Raw genomic sequence first — 14963 nt, 5'->3', positions numbered from 1 at the left:
AAACTATGGGTATTATCCATCCCCTCAACTAAACAAGCAAGACAACCTGGATCCATGATGCCTCTCAGCTATCCATTGGCTCCATCCACGCTGCCCATCTTACTCCTGTGGCATCACACCCTAAGATATCTGGCATCAGGGGACAGAACAAAAAAGAATCCCATTGCTGCTGCAATACTCTGCTTACTGGAGAACACTGATTCCCTACAAACCGGATAAGTACTACTACTGCTCTAATATTACTAAAATTACTATACCCTTTATAAGTGCTGTAATTGGATCTGCTGTATCTAATTGTATGCTGCCATTTAAGTTTACTTAGTATGCCTTCAGCTGGTAACTCTGCAATATCTTAAAGGGACATACACTTTAAAGGCATTTAAACTGCAATTGCCTCTCACAAGTTAATGCTACTTGCATACAGTATTTTCATATGCTACGTGCTTGACATAAGTTGTTACTTGATTATGGGTCCATGCCCTAAGTTATTGAACATGTTCTCCTTATCTTTTCTATGCTAAGCGTTGAGGTATTTTATACCTGCTCCCTTAGTGTCCTAATGCATTTCCTTATGTTAAAGTGATATGATGTAGAGAACACCCAAACTCCTGTTCCCTGGTTGGAATGACGCCTGGGGTCCGATACTGATAATCACTTGCATACAGATGTGTATTGGAATCTTCACGTGCATTATAATCTTTTAATGCTAGGGGTTGGACGCCTGTTGTAATACCTCCGCCCTTAGAAGTTCAACGCATTCATATATGTGACAGAGATGATGTAGTGACCCCCCAAACTCCTGATCTCTGATTGGAGTGATGCCTGGGGCCTAGTACTGAAATCTCACATAGAGACGTGCATTGAAATCCTTGCTATCCGCAGTTGGGGTTCACTCCCTTTTACCAGAGCTGTTACAGGTTGACATGTCCTGCCCATGTTTCAGAACACTCAGGCTGTCGGAAACTCACTCCCAGCATTGTTTCTTATTAAAATCCATACAGTGTTTCTCATTAAAACCCACACAGAAAATCCCAGAGAAAACGTTTCTGCATGTGAAGGGCTATGGAGAGGCCTTCACTGGAAGTGCCTGGGAACATTATGGACAAGGGAGGCTTAAAGAGGTACCCTGCTTTTTCATCAGGAATTCAGTTGAAGGGTGTGTGAAGGATTAAAAAGTGTCTGGTGTGGCAGTTTCTGAATTACCTGTCTGGTGCAAATTTTGGCATGAATAGTTCTGTTGTGGGAATGTCAGTCATACCTTTTCATGATATTTTAGGAAACTGGGCATATCTCCAGGAAAAGATGAGGGTAATCAACCCATTGGTAAAAGTGTATGACACTTGTGATTCTTGATGAGATGCTCTCTTGGCTAAGTGAGTATCCTGATAGAGATGCTGCACTCCTATTGGAGCAAGGGTTTTCTTATGGGTTGAAGATCCAATGCCTGTTGCAGAGTAGGGGGTAGGTCCCTGTAAATTAGCTAAACAATTCCCTTGTTAGGGAGAAGCTGCAAAAGGAATGTGGAATTGGGTTAGATGTGTGTTTTTTTTCAGGCTCCGCTCATTCCACACCCATGGGTTTCTCTGCCGGGTGTTGTTTCATAGAAGGAACCAGGAAAGATTTTCCTTATCCATCACTGGTCCTATCAGAAGTATTCTTCAGGAAATTGTGGTATTTATGAGCAGCTGAGTAGGGTGGTTTATGCCTCTTTTGATGTGGCTGTAGTCATAGTAAAGGCGGAAAAATCGGAGAGGCACTGATGAAGAAGGCTGATATTGAATGGGCTGCTATCCTTTTCTTAGGGGGCAGGGGCCAGGAATCTTGCACTATATTGATGATTTTACTATCTTTGGATAGGGAGGGGTCATATTTTAATGCCAGTGTATGCTTAGGGTGCTTAAAATGTTATTTTGTAATTTTCTGAGGTTGAAAACAGAAGGTCTCACAAATGAGGTTAAAGGGTCACTAAAGGATTTTTTTTAGCTAAATAGCTTCCTTTACCTTACTGCAGTCCTGTTTTCATGTCCTCATTGTTCGTTTTTGCTATGATGTTGCTGTAATCCTTCTCTGTTCTGAACAGTCTGTTTCCTGATGAAAAAAGTCATGGGAGCTTTCTCTCTGTGGCACTAATCAAGGAGGTGTGATTGCTGTGTGTCTTAAACCCGTCAGAACCAATCATTTTCGTTTTACAAACCATCACTGCCCTCTATTGGCTCTGTGTCTCTGTACTTCACAGAAGCATGAAACTAGATGCATAAACGAAACTGAAACTACAGGTACATTATACGATTGATTTTTATCTATTTTTAATCATTTTTAAAAGGAATCAGTTAACTATTATGGGGCAGATCCACAGAGCGAGTACGCCGGCGTATCTACTGATACGCCAGCGTACTTTCACATTACCCGCGTTGTATCTTTGGTTTGAATCCTCAAACCAAGATACGACGGCATCTGGGTTAGATCCGACAGGTGTACGTCCTCGTACGCCTTCGGATCTAAGATGCAATACTTCGGCGTCCGCTGGGTGGCGTTCACGTCGTTTTCCGCGTCGGGTATGCAAATTAGCTATTTCCACGAACGTACGAGTGACCGGCGCATTTTTTACGGCGTATAGTTAAAGCTAGTGTTTTGTCGCGTATAGTTAGATCTGCCATGTTAAGTATGGCTGTCGTTCCCGCTTTTATTTTTATTTTTTTTATTTTTTTTGCGTAAGTCGTCTGTGAATCGGGATGGACGTAATTCACGTCTAAGTAAAAAAAAATGATGCCGTTGCGACGTCATGGAAATTTAGAAACGGAGCATGCACAGTTCATTCGGCGCGGGGACGTGCTTCATTTAAACGAAACACGCCCCCTAATGGCCAATTTGAATTACGCGCCGTTACGCCGCCAGAGATAGACTACGCCGCCGTAACTTTCGGCGCGCAATCTTTCAGGATTCAAACCAAAGCCGGGAAAGTTACGGCGGCGTAGCGTATCTCTGTGGATCTGCCCCTATGTCTCTATACCCTGTGGCTACCAGGAAGGCCCCGTACACACGACCAAACATGTATGCTGAAACTGGTCCGCGGACCAGTTTCAGCATACATGTTCGGTCGTGTGTAGGCGCGAGCGGGCCGAATTCCAGCAAACATTTGCCCGCCGGGCCTTTTCCCAGCACACAAATATTCCTGGACGTGTTTTAAAACCGTCCGCTGGAATCCTGCCCGCTCGGACATGTACGGTCGTCAGTACAGACCTACTGTACATGTCCAAGCGCCCGCCGTCCCTCGCATGCGTCGAATGACTTCGACGCATGTGTGGAAGCCTTTAAATGGCAGGCCCGCCCACGTTGCCGCGTCATCGCCGCGTCATCGTCGCGGCGACGACGCGGACACGCCCCGTGTATTGTTTACGCGCGGACTTCTGTACGATGGTTAGTACAGCCATCGTACAGAAGCCCTCTGGCAGGCATGTACGGTGAAAACGGTCCGACGGACCGGTTTCATCGTACATGTTTGCTCGTGTGTACCGGGCCGAAGACTAGGGGGTGCCTGAGTTCCTCCCGGAACATCTCAAGAGAGAACATGCCCGCCAGACCCGCCATCTGGGTGAGGTTGCCGTCCAGATGCAGCGAGTGGCAGACAGCATGGCCTCCTCTGCCAACATCAATGACAGTATCCTGGATGTCAGTGCCAACTGTGCTGCTGTTGTCACCTGCCTGGGGGATCTGCAGGCCACCACAGCAGGCCTTGTGGCAGAGGTGCAGACCCTGGCAGAGGTTGTACGGGACAATACTGCTGCCATCCAGGCGGAGGGGAGGCAGTCAAGGCTGCTGCAGGCCGAGACCAATGCGGTCCTCACCCGCATCGCCCTGGCGTTGGAGGGCAGGCAGCCAGCCATGGAGAGGCAAGGGGATGCTCCTCCTCCTCCTGATTCCCCCCCCACCTGAGGCTCCCACCATGCAGTTAAGGAGCCGGGGCCGTGGCACCAGGCATTGGCCATGACAGGGCAGATGAGTATGTTTTTGTTTTTTTTGGATGCTCAGGTCATGAGTTTTTTTTGTTTGTAGACCCAGCACACAGTCAGTAGTGCAGGCTACAGTGTGACTGGTGTGTGAATGTGGGGGTGACACTCCTGCCAGTAAGGGGTGTCACCCTGGGTCACCGGGGAGAAGTTATCCCCACGACCTTGTAAATGTGGTATGAATGGTCAGCGACATAATTGGGGCCTTGGTGCGGCGTTGCTGCTCCCAAGTCCTGCATGGTGGACTTGGGCTAATCCAATTTGATGTGGATGTGGTGTGTGTGAGCTAGGGATCACAGTGGTGTGCATGCATGCATTCTCCGTGTGCCATGATGAATGTGTGTGTTTAATGTGCAAAGATGCCTACCACGAGGCATCTCCTAACTGCTCTTCCCTCAGCAGACGGGGGAGCCTCGGTTAGGGGGGGACTGTGTGGCTCGGGGGTCAGGTCATCACGTATGTCAATCTCCAGGCCCTTTCTCATGCCATAGTTGTGCAGAATGCAACATGCACCGATGATCTGGCACACAAAGTTTGGGGAATACAACAGGGTCCCCCTGGACTTATCAAGGCATCGGAAACGGGACTTCAGGATGCCAAATGTGCATTCCACCACTGCACGGGTACGTATGTGTGCATCATTGTATTTTATCTCTCCTCTGGTTTGGGTTTTCCGGAATGGAGTCAGGAGATGGGGTCCAAGTGCATATGCCGGGTCACCTGGAAGGGAAAAGACAGGAGGATGTTAGTCGTGCATGTGCCCCTTGTGATGTCTGCATCATGGGGTCGGACAGTCATGCCTAACTCCCATGTCACTCACCAACAAGCCAGCTGTCCCCGTACACGTTCTGTTCGAATTACGTTGGGATGTGGCTTTGATGGTATATGTAGCTGTCATGGCTGGCCCCGGGGTGTTTGGCACGGACGTTGATGGAATGTCACTGCTTCCGATTACGGTATATGTGTTCTGTGGCACGGGGGGGCTGTAGTGCCACATGTGTGCAATCAATGGCCCCGATGGTGCGTGGGAATCTTGCAATGCTGTAGAAATCACGCATTGCCTTCTGCCGCAGATGCTCCTGGGTGGGTCTGATGATGTGGTGGAACATACATCTGAGGATTGCGGGGACAACCTGGTGCACACATCTGCTCATGGAGGATTGTGCCATCCCAGCCACAACTCCACTTGTACGCTGGAACGAGCCACTGGCGAGGAAATGGAGTGTTGCCAGTACCTTGACCAGTGGCTCCACTGCATGTGAGCGATCTGTCTGGCTGGTGATGTCATCATGCAGGGTTGTGGCTAATCCTAGGATGGCATCAGAGCTGAATCTGAAGATGCGATACACCTCCGAATCCCCCATGCCAAATACATTTATGCATGGTTGATATATCCTCTCCCGTGCCCTCCTCCTACGCACCTGTGAAGCCAGTAGTATAGCTATGACCATGGATGCCCCTGGCATGTTGGCGTACAGATTGTTGTCCTGCAAGTGTGGATGCTCAGCTCGTCCGTAACGGTGCTGCTGCAGCTGCTCTCTGGCTGACCTGTGCATGTCTGCTGCTCACTTACCCCTGCTTTCATGAGGGGTAACTTTAGGCCGGACGTACAACTTACGCGGGGCGCGCATAGCCAGCGTCGGGCGTCGTATCTCCCTCATTTGCATTGGAAATCAATGGGAGCGCCAGATGCGTCCAGCGTATATATGCGCCCACGCTGCGCTGGCGTAGGAAAGTTACGTCGGTCGGAAAAAGCCTATTTTCAGACGTATCTAGTTCTGTGGATACGGCAAATAGTTACGCCGGCGCATATACACACTTGCGCCGTGCATCTCAAGATACGCCGGCATAAATGCCTTTTGGATATGGCCCTAAGACTTTTTGGCCTATTTTCAAGGTAGCTGATGTGTTGGCGCATGGTCGCTTAAGTGGCATAAGTGGCATTTGACAGCCAATTTTAGTTTTTATTGTTTCTAGCGGTGGTAGCGATTCAAATTTAGGTAGACAGGCTTAGGCCCCGTACACACGTCCGAGGAACTCGAAGTGCCAAACACATCGAGTTCCTCGTCGAGTTCTGTGTTGAAGCCGCCGAGGATCTCGGCGGGCCAACTTTCCTCATTGAACAACGAGGAAATAGAGAACATGTTCTCTATTTGGCCCGACGAGTTCCTCGTCGGCTTCCTCGGTGAAAAGTGTACACACGACCGAGTTTCTCGGCAGAATCCAGCTCCGATCGAGTTTCTGGCTGAATTCTGCCGAGAAACTCGGTCGTGTGTACGGGGCCTTAGAGATAGGTCAGTCCTTTTGCATGTTTTTTTTTTTATTTAAACGTTATTTTATTTATAAATGTTTTCAGATACATTACTGAATGCATAAACATTTTAAAATATTACATACATCTTATATTTAATTGGCACTGTGTCGCATTTAAATGAAGCACGTCCCCGCGCCGAATGAAATGCGCATGCATCGTCCAGAAATTTCCCGCCGTGCTTTGCGCAAAATGACGTTGCAACAACGTCATTTTTTTAACTTAGACGTGAGTTACGTCCATCCCTATTCACGGACGACTTACGCAAAAAAAAAAATTCAAATTTTGACGCGGGAACGATAGGACATACTTAACATGGCAATTCTATCTATACGCCGCAAAATACCAGCTTTAACTATACGCCGGAAAAAGCCGACTACAGACGACGTTAGAAAATGCGACGGCCGCGCGTATGTTCGTGGATCGTCGTAAATCGCTAATTTGCATACCCGACATGGAAAACGCCACCCAACGGACGCCGAAGTATTGCATCTTAGATCCGAAGGCGTACGAAGACGTACACCTGTCGGATCTAACCCAGAAGCCGTCGTACCTTGTTTTGAGGATTCAAAACAACGATACGACGCAGGAAATTTGACAGTACGCCGGCGTATCAGTAGATACGCCGGCGTACTTGCTCTATGGATCTGGCCCATGGTGTCTACAAAATAGGGGATAGATTTATGGCATTTTTATTATTATTATTATTTTATTAGTAATGGCAGTGATCTGTGATTTTTATCAGGAATGCGACATTGCGGCAGACATATCGGACCCTTTTGACACTATTTTGGGGCCATTGACATTTATACAGTGATCAGGGCTAAAAATAGCCACTGAATACTGTATAAATGTCACTAACAGGGAAGGTGTTAAACACTAGAGGGCGATCAAGGGGTTAAGTGTGTTCCCTCAGCGTGTTCTAACTGTATGGGGGATGGGCTACCACTGACATGACAGAGATCGATGTTCCCGATGACAGGGAACAGAAGATCTCTGACATGCTACTAGGCAGAACTGGCAAATGCCTTGTTTACATAGACAGTTCACCATTGTGCCTCTCCTCGCCATGATCGCAGGCCACCGGCAGACATTGAGTCCACGAAACCCACGGGCACACTCCCGCGGTGCATGGTGGGTGCACAAGCCTGCTATCCTGCTTTTGCGGACTGACATACAGGTATGTCAGTTTGAGCAGGAGTGCCGTTCTGCTGACGTATATCGGCCTCAGCCGGTGGTCAGCAAGCAGTTAATCTCAAATCGCTGCCCACATTAACAATGATTAAGAAGGTCTGGGATATGGTTAAATCCATATGGAAATACGAATGGTACTCTATTTACACCACTTTGTGGGACAATAACACACACAATGACCATTGGCAATCCAGGGGCATTATGTTTATCCATTACATGCATCAATATGTTTATGTAAGTTTACTGAATGGAAGGTGCAGTTAGCTTCCCTGGCATGTGAATCTAAGTGGGAAAAAGATGTGACAGTGATCTCAGGGGAACAGTGGGACTCTATCCTACAATCGGTTTCTATACAGTACATTGTCTAAAGCTAGATGATTTTTACAATTGTATGACATACATAGGTCAGGTCATACTGCACACCTGTGTATTTTCATAAGTATGGACCTACAGAATCTCCACTTTGTCCCAGATGTCTCAGAGATGCTGGGAATGTGATACACTTGTTCTGGAACCAAATTATTTAGGTATTGGCAGGATATTGCAGATGTAGTTAATCTGGTGTTTGACTCCCAAATTCCTTTAACTCCTCTGACCTGCGTTCTAGACTGGTTTGATGAGAATGCCTTATTGACTGTAGTAATAAGCCGCTTGTTAGAAAAGAGATAGCTATGAAATGGTTGTCACCCCTATCTCCAACTGTGAGACAGTGGATTAGATCTCTCTCTCTCGGTTTAAAAAAAATTACCTATCAGCAATGGGGCTGCCCAAATAAATTTGAAAGAATGTGGAGAGCATGGTTGAACAGCTCAAGCACGGTACCTGTAGAACTTCTGAGGAGTCCTAACATAACACAATATTACCTATACTACTCTGGTGCATTGGGTAACTTCTGGGCATCACATGATGGTCAACTTTCACAGGGTGTGTCTGCCCACACACCAGGAAACCTAGGGACGATACCTAAAATGTTTAGGACTTTATTAAAGTAGCTTTGATTGATGTGTGTTTTACTTATAGGAAGGGGTAACTGAGAGATACCTCTACCTCAATGTATCATTGAACTCTATCTCCTCTTAGTGGCTCTGTCTATACTGCAGTAAATAACTAAAGTGCAAAGGAAAGCATAGGGGTTCTAAACAACTGATTGAATTCAAGAGCATAGAGTGGGATGATTTCTATCAATTACCTTCATTCTTCCTGGACTAAAAAGTGTCCTGACTGCAACAGAGTGCTGACTCCTGGCCACTATAACAGACATGAGAACAACGTAAAAATAAACCCCTCCCCACCAACCAAAATATCATATCTAAACCTGATAGTGCACCCAAACTCACTATGAAAAAAAACCCTATGTTTTTCACTCTAAAAAAAAGCTTTGTCTTGGGAGTTTAAAATAAAATAAGTGCTCAAAATGAAAAGTGCTGTAAACACTGCATGGCAAATGGCCATTTGCCATGTTACAACACTTTACCTGCTACCTGCCGGTTTAAATTAACATGGTGGCATAGTGAACATGCTCATCAAACCAAATAATTGGAAAGGAACCTAGCTCACACCTGCCTACTAAAACCATTCTCCCCAACACCTCCTCCATTATTTTCCACATCTTCATTGCAGTGAAATATTTGGCATTGTCAGGCACATCATGGATGACACCTTGTCTAAATCTAAAGCTACCTCAATCTTGACCAATAGCCTTAATAGTTAAAAGACACCACAACGGTCAGATGAACACCATTGGTACCAAGACAATTTAGATCATGTTGCAAGAGTTAATTATAGACTACTTCCAACTTGTTTGAGGAAATAAATTGGAAAAGACTCTGTTAGCTGTTACCTGAATACTGCACAGAGCCTCATGGGAGTATGCTCCCCTTCAGAATAATCAAGGAACAATCTTGGACCAAATAACAATAAATTCTGGGCATAAGTCTCACATGCAAATGAACCATGACCTTTATCCAAGAGATGCGATTATTACTTTAAGTATGGACCAGAAGCACCCCAATTTCTGTGCCAGCCAGGAAACATATTAAGCAGCTTATCCCTGGTCAACCCTTTGACTCTCAACCAATGAATATGTACCTCTCCCCTGTTTAGCCCCAAGACTATAGGAGTCCTCCAACCTGCAATGGCTCTCTACCCAGCGATGTAAAAGTGGCCCATCCAGGATCTGGATGCATCCATGGTCAGCTTAAAGTAGATGAGAAAGTCTTTCCAAACCTGCAAGACGATGTAAGAGTGGCCCATCCAGGATCTGGATGCATCCATGGTCATCTTAAAGGAGATGAGAAATTATTTCCAAACCTGCAAGTCTGTTTTTATTTCTTATGAAAGCCTGAAGAATTTGTTCAACCAAACCACTCTGTTAATGATCTGTGTCCAAGACGATAAAATCTGTAATTAGTGATAGAAATAGGTCTCTTCTGGTCAGAGGCTAGGACCTTTTTCTCATTACCTCTTAAACCTGTTTCACTGAAATATGTTTATTGAGATCCTAGCAACCCTGTAAATGGAATAAAAATAGACCAGACTGACTCTGACCTTATTAAAGAGGACACAGAAACTCCCTGTCTTTAAGGTTACAACAAACCATAACACCAGATCATGTAACTGAATGGGAACTATATCCTCCTGGACATGTAACTCAAAATCATTCCACCAATGCCATTCCCTACTGTAAGCCCTCCAGGTGCTAATGATCTTTGAAGCCAACTAGCCAGTATTCCGACACCATGGGGGTTATTTACGAAAGGCAAATCCACTTTGCACTACAAGTGCACTGCAAGTACACTTGAAAGTGCACTGAAAGTACATCTGGAAGTGCAGTCGCTCTAAATCTAAGGGGTAGATCTGAAATGAGGGAAAGCTCTGCTAATTTTACCATCCAATCATGTGCAAGCTGAAATGCTGTTTTTTATTTTCCTTGCATGTCCCCCTCTGATCTACAGCAACTTTACTTCCAAGTGCACGTTCAGTGCACTTGTAGTGCAAAGTGGATTTGCCTTTCGTAAATAACCCCCATAGAGATTTTTCTATTAGGTGAGAAATAGGTTAGGAACCTATCAAGATTAATGAACCCCGCCTAGTAATGTTTTTATTCAGCAAAATAGGTTGATTAAACCTGCCCTGACACAGAATAGACAACACTGGCAAATAATTTCACTACTCCGTGTGAAAAAAAAGTATGCATCTAATATTTGGATCAAGGAATCACAATCACATTTTTTTTTTATAAATCATCAAATTTATCATGGGGAAAGAAGAGTAAACTTCTCACCACCCTATCTTATGAACTAAAGAATAATTAAACAGAAAAACTAAAATGTTTTATAATGTAGTCCTTACCAGTGCTTAGTTGTGGTAGTTGCATTAGGTTTTTTTTTTTTTTTTTTTCAATTCTTTATTTTATAATTTTTTCAGTTTTAAACAGACATAATTTCCATTTTTACCATAACATATGGTTTAGGTATGTTAATACACAAATTAACAGAATGTTCCTAGCACGCTTAAAACTTCTCTGTACAAAATTCAATCGCGCACAACAATACCGAAGAACCATAACATGTATCTTAGATATGCTTTAACACAAATTAACAGATTATTCCTATGTCACTCAAAGCTTCTCTATATGACAATCAAACAAACACGAAAAGCACCACAGCCGTCTCTCATCTTCCCTTACCCTATCCCTTACCTACCCGCCCCCCTCCCTCTACCTTCCCAAAAAAAAAAAAAAAAAAACCCCGAACGATAGGCCTTCCCCTCCCCTCCCCGCCTCCCCCCCCCCCACCTCACCCCCGCAGAGCTCCCTCTCTATAACTTATGTAAGGAGACCATGTCGATCTGTAACTGTCCTCCTGCTCTCTTATACCCGCAGTTAACTTCTCCATCTGTTGGATTTCTGATATTCTGCCTATCCATTGTTGTCTAGTCGGGCTGCTTGTACTTTTCCATAAAATTGGTACACACGCCCTTGCCGCCGTCAAGAAATGTCTTATCAAAGACTTTTTGAATTTAGTCATGGCAATTGGTATGTCAAGTAGTAGGTAGGTAGCAGGATTAACTCCTAGCTCTATATCCAATACTTCTTTTATTGTGTCCCTGACCACATTCCAAAAATCTTTTAACTTTGGACATGACCAAAACACATGTAACATTGTGCCCTCCTCTTCACCACACCTCCAACATCTGTCTGAGATTTCCGGAAATATCCGCTTTAATACCACTGGCGTTTTGTACCACCTGGTTAGAATCTTGTATCCCCCCTCCTGGTACCTTGTAGCTAGGGAAGCTTTATGTGCAAAGTTGAAAATTTTTGTTTTCTGCGTTTCCGAGAATTTCACTCCTAACTCTCTTTCCCATGCTTGTACAAATGGTAATTCCTTTGGGGCTTCCAGATCCACCCATAGACTATACATCTGAGAGAGGGAGTGTCTCATCTCTTCTCCCTTCAGGCACTGTTCCTCAAATCCTGAGAGACCCCTAAGAGGACATCCTTTTGGGTTCAATGCTCTGATAGCAGATTTTAATTGAATTTGTCTTAGAGGGTCAAGTTCTTTTCTCACTGCGTCCTCCCTTCCCCTCTCCCCTATCCTTGGGTTGTCCCCCTCAAAATGTAATATTCTACTCCAGCCTAGACCTTTTATAGTGTCGAAACGGGGATCTACAAGTCCCACATGGAACCTGGGGTTCCCCAATACCGGGGTGAGTGGGCTTGGGTGGGTCGAAAGATTTGTTCTCCTAAATAGTTTTTTCATTACTCTTAGGGTAGCTCCTAAGGTTGGATGTTTTTTTACCTCCAGTGGTATATCTTCCTCATAGATCCACACCAATCCTTCCAGGGGAATGGATGTGATTTTCTGCTCTAAACGTAAACAGGGTTTGGCCTTCTCTTTTATACACCATTCGACCGTCCTGGCCATATGTGTCGCCTCGTAATAACCTATTGGATCTGGGAGCCCCACTCCTCCCCTCTCTTTTGGTAAGGTCAAAATTTCACGCCGTAACCTCGCTGGTTTTCCTGCCCATACAAATTTAGCCAGTCTGGCTCTTAGGTCCCTTAGAAATCCCAACGGGATTGTCACCGGTAAGGTTTGGAGTAGGTAAAGTAATCTTGGTAAAACGTTCATTTTCAAAATGTTTATTCTTCCAAACCAGGTAAAACTTTCCTTGTCCCATTTCAGAAGATCTAACTTAATCTGCCTTACCAAGGGGGCGAAGTTAAACTCGAAAATTCTATGTAGATTTTTCGAGATTTTAGTGCCCAGATAAAATATGTGTGACTCTGTCCATTTAAAGGAAAAATTCCCTTGTAGTTGTTCCTTATTCTGTCGATTTACTTCTATCCCCATCGCCTCTGATTTACTGTTATTTACTTTAAAGTTGGAAAGGTCTCCATAAATCCTCAACTCTTTCAGCAAAGCTGGTAAAGACAATTCTGGAGCCACCACCGAGAACAGAAGATCATCTGCGAATGCAGCCACTTTATATTCCTCTCCTTTACTCCAAAACCCTCTTATGTCCGTGTTTGATCTAATTGTTCTCAGAAGTGGCTCCAGTGTTAGGACAAAGATTATTGGGGACAGTGGGCAACCTTGTCTTGTTCCATTTTTAATTGGAAAGGGGTCGGATAGTACCTCGTTAACCTTCACCCTTGCCGACGGGCAAGAGTAAAGGCTCGCAATCCAGTTTAACATCCCTGTCCCTAAGCCTATATGCTTTAAAGTGGCGCCCAAAAATCCCCAATCCACCCTGTCAAACGCTTTTTCAGCGTCTGTTGATACTAATGCCATTGGAGTCTTGTAATGTTGGGCCATATAGATTGTACTTAGTGTTCTTTGAGTGTTTTCCCTACCTTCCCTACCGGGGACGAATCCTACCTGATCTGGGTGAATAAGCGAGGGGACATGCGCCACCAGTCTATTAGCTAATATCTTGGAAAATATTTTTAAGTCGGTATTCAGTAGGGAAATTGGACGGTAACTTGAACATACCGTAGGATCTTTCCCTTCCTTGGGGATAACTACTATATGCGCTCCTAATGTTTCCCCTCTCATCGGCTGTCCCTCCTTCAAAGAGTTAAAGGCCTCTAGAAACATAGGTATTAATTGCTCCTGGAAGGTCTTATAATATTGTAACGTATACCCATCTGGGCCAGGGGATTTACCTACTTTCATTTCTTTAATTACCTCTAAAACCTCTCCCGCCGTAATTGGTTTTTCCATGTTAAGTGAACTCTCGTTTGTAATTTTCGGCATTCCTGACTCCCTCAGGTACGTTTTTACTCTCTCTTCTCTACACTGTGTCCTCCCTGGATTAGGCTGTACCTCTAATTGATATAAGCTGCTGTAATATTCTCTGAATGCTCCCGCTATTAATTGTGAGGAATATACTAAATTGTCTCCTTGTGTTTTTATTTTCTCTATGTTTTTTTTGGATCTGGATTCCCTCAGCGCGTTCGCTAGCATCCTGCTTGGCTTATTTCCGAACTCGTAAAAAGCCCTCCGACATCTGCTCAACTTGGCTTTCGCCTTGTCCATGAGAAATAGATTAAGTTTCTCTCGGAGAGACATCAGCCTCTCTTCAAGGTCTCCTTTCTGCTCTTTCTTATGTTCATTCTCTGTTCTCTTAATTTCCCCAAGAAGGGTGTCTAGCTTTGCAGTGAGGGTCCTTTTTCTGTGAGCCCCCATCGCGATAAGTATTCCTCTCAAATAGCACTTGTGTGCTTCCCACTTGCAAAGCGGAGCTATTTCTTCATCATTATTCCTCTCAAAAAAAGACTCTATTTCCTGCTTTATTTTCCCTTCGTACTCTGGGTCTTTCATTAAAGTTTCGTTTAACCTCCAGGTCCACTCCCTGTGTCCCACAGCGCCCCATTCAATCAAACAGCTAACTGGGGCATGATCAGAGATTGTAATTGAGCCTATTGATGCTTCCCTTACATTCATTAGGACCTTCTGGTCAAGAAATAAATAATCAATTCTTGTATACGTTTTGTATTTATGGGAGTAAAAACTATAATCTCTTTCATGGGCATGCAATGCCCTCCAACTATCCACTAATTGTAAGTCATTGATTATGGTCCTTGCTTTTCTCAGTTTACTATTAGATATGCTGTAAGACCCCCTGGACGAATCCAGGGTGGGGTCCCACACCATATTCATATCTCCTCCAAGGATCAAAACCCCTTCCCTATTTGCTTTTATCACTTCTGCAAATTTTTCCAGTGTGGTGACCGGATCCTCATTCGGGAGGTAGATATTGACCAACGTGACTTTATGCTCATTTATTGTCCCTTTTATCAGGAGAAACCTACCTTCTTCGTCCACCACTACTTTAGATTCTTTCCAAGATAAATTTTTAGCCAGTAGGATTGCAACCCCATTTGCTTTCGAGGACTGAGATGCCCCCATATATATCACTGGGAATCTCTGAGACCTCAGTTT

This window comes from Rana temporaria, chromosome 4 (genome assembly GCF_905171775.1).
Source record: "Rana temporaria chromosome 4, aRanTem1.1, whole genome shotgun sequence".
Taxonomy (NCBI): Eukaryota; Metazoa; Chordata; class Amphibia; order Anura; family Ranidae; genus Rana; species Rana temporaria.
The sequence above is the reverse complement of the archived record's forward strand: the minus strand, read 5'-3'. Positions refer to the sequence as shown.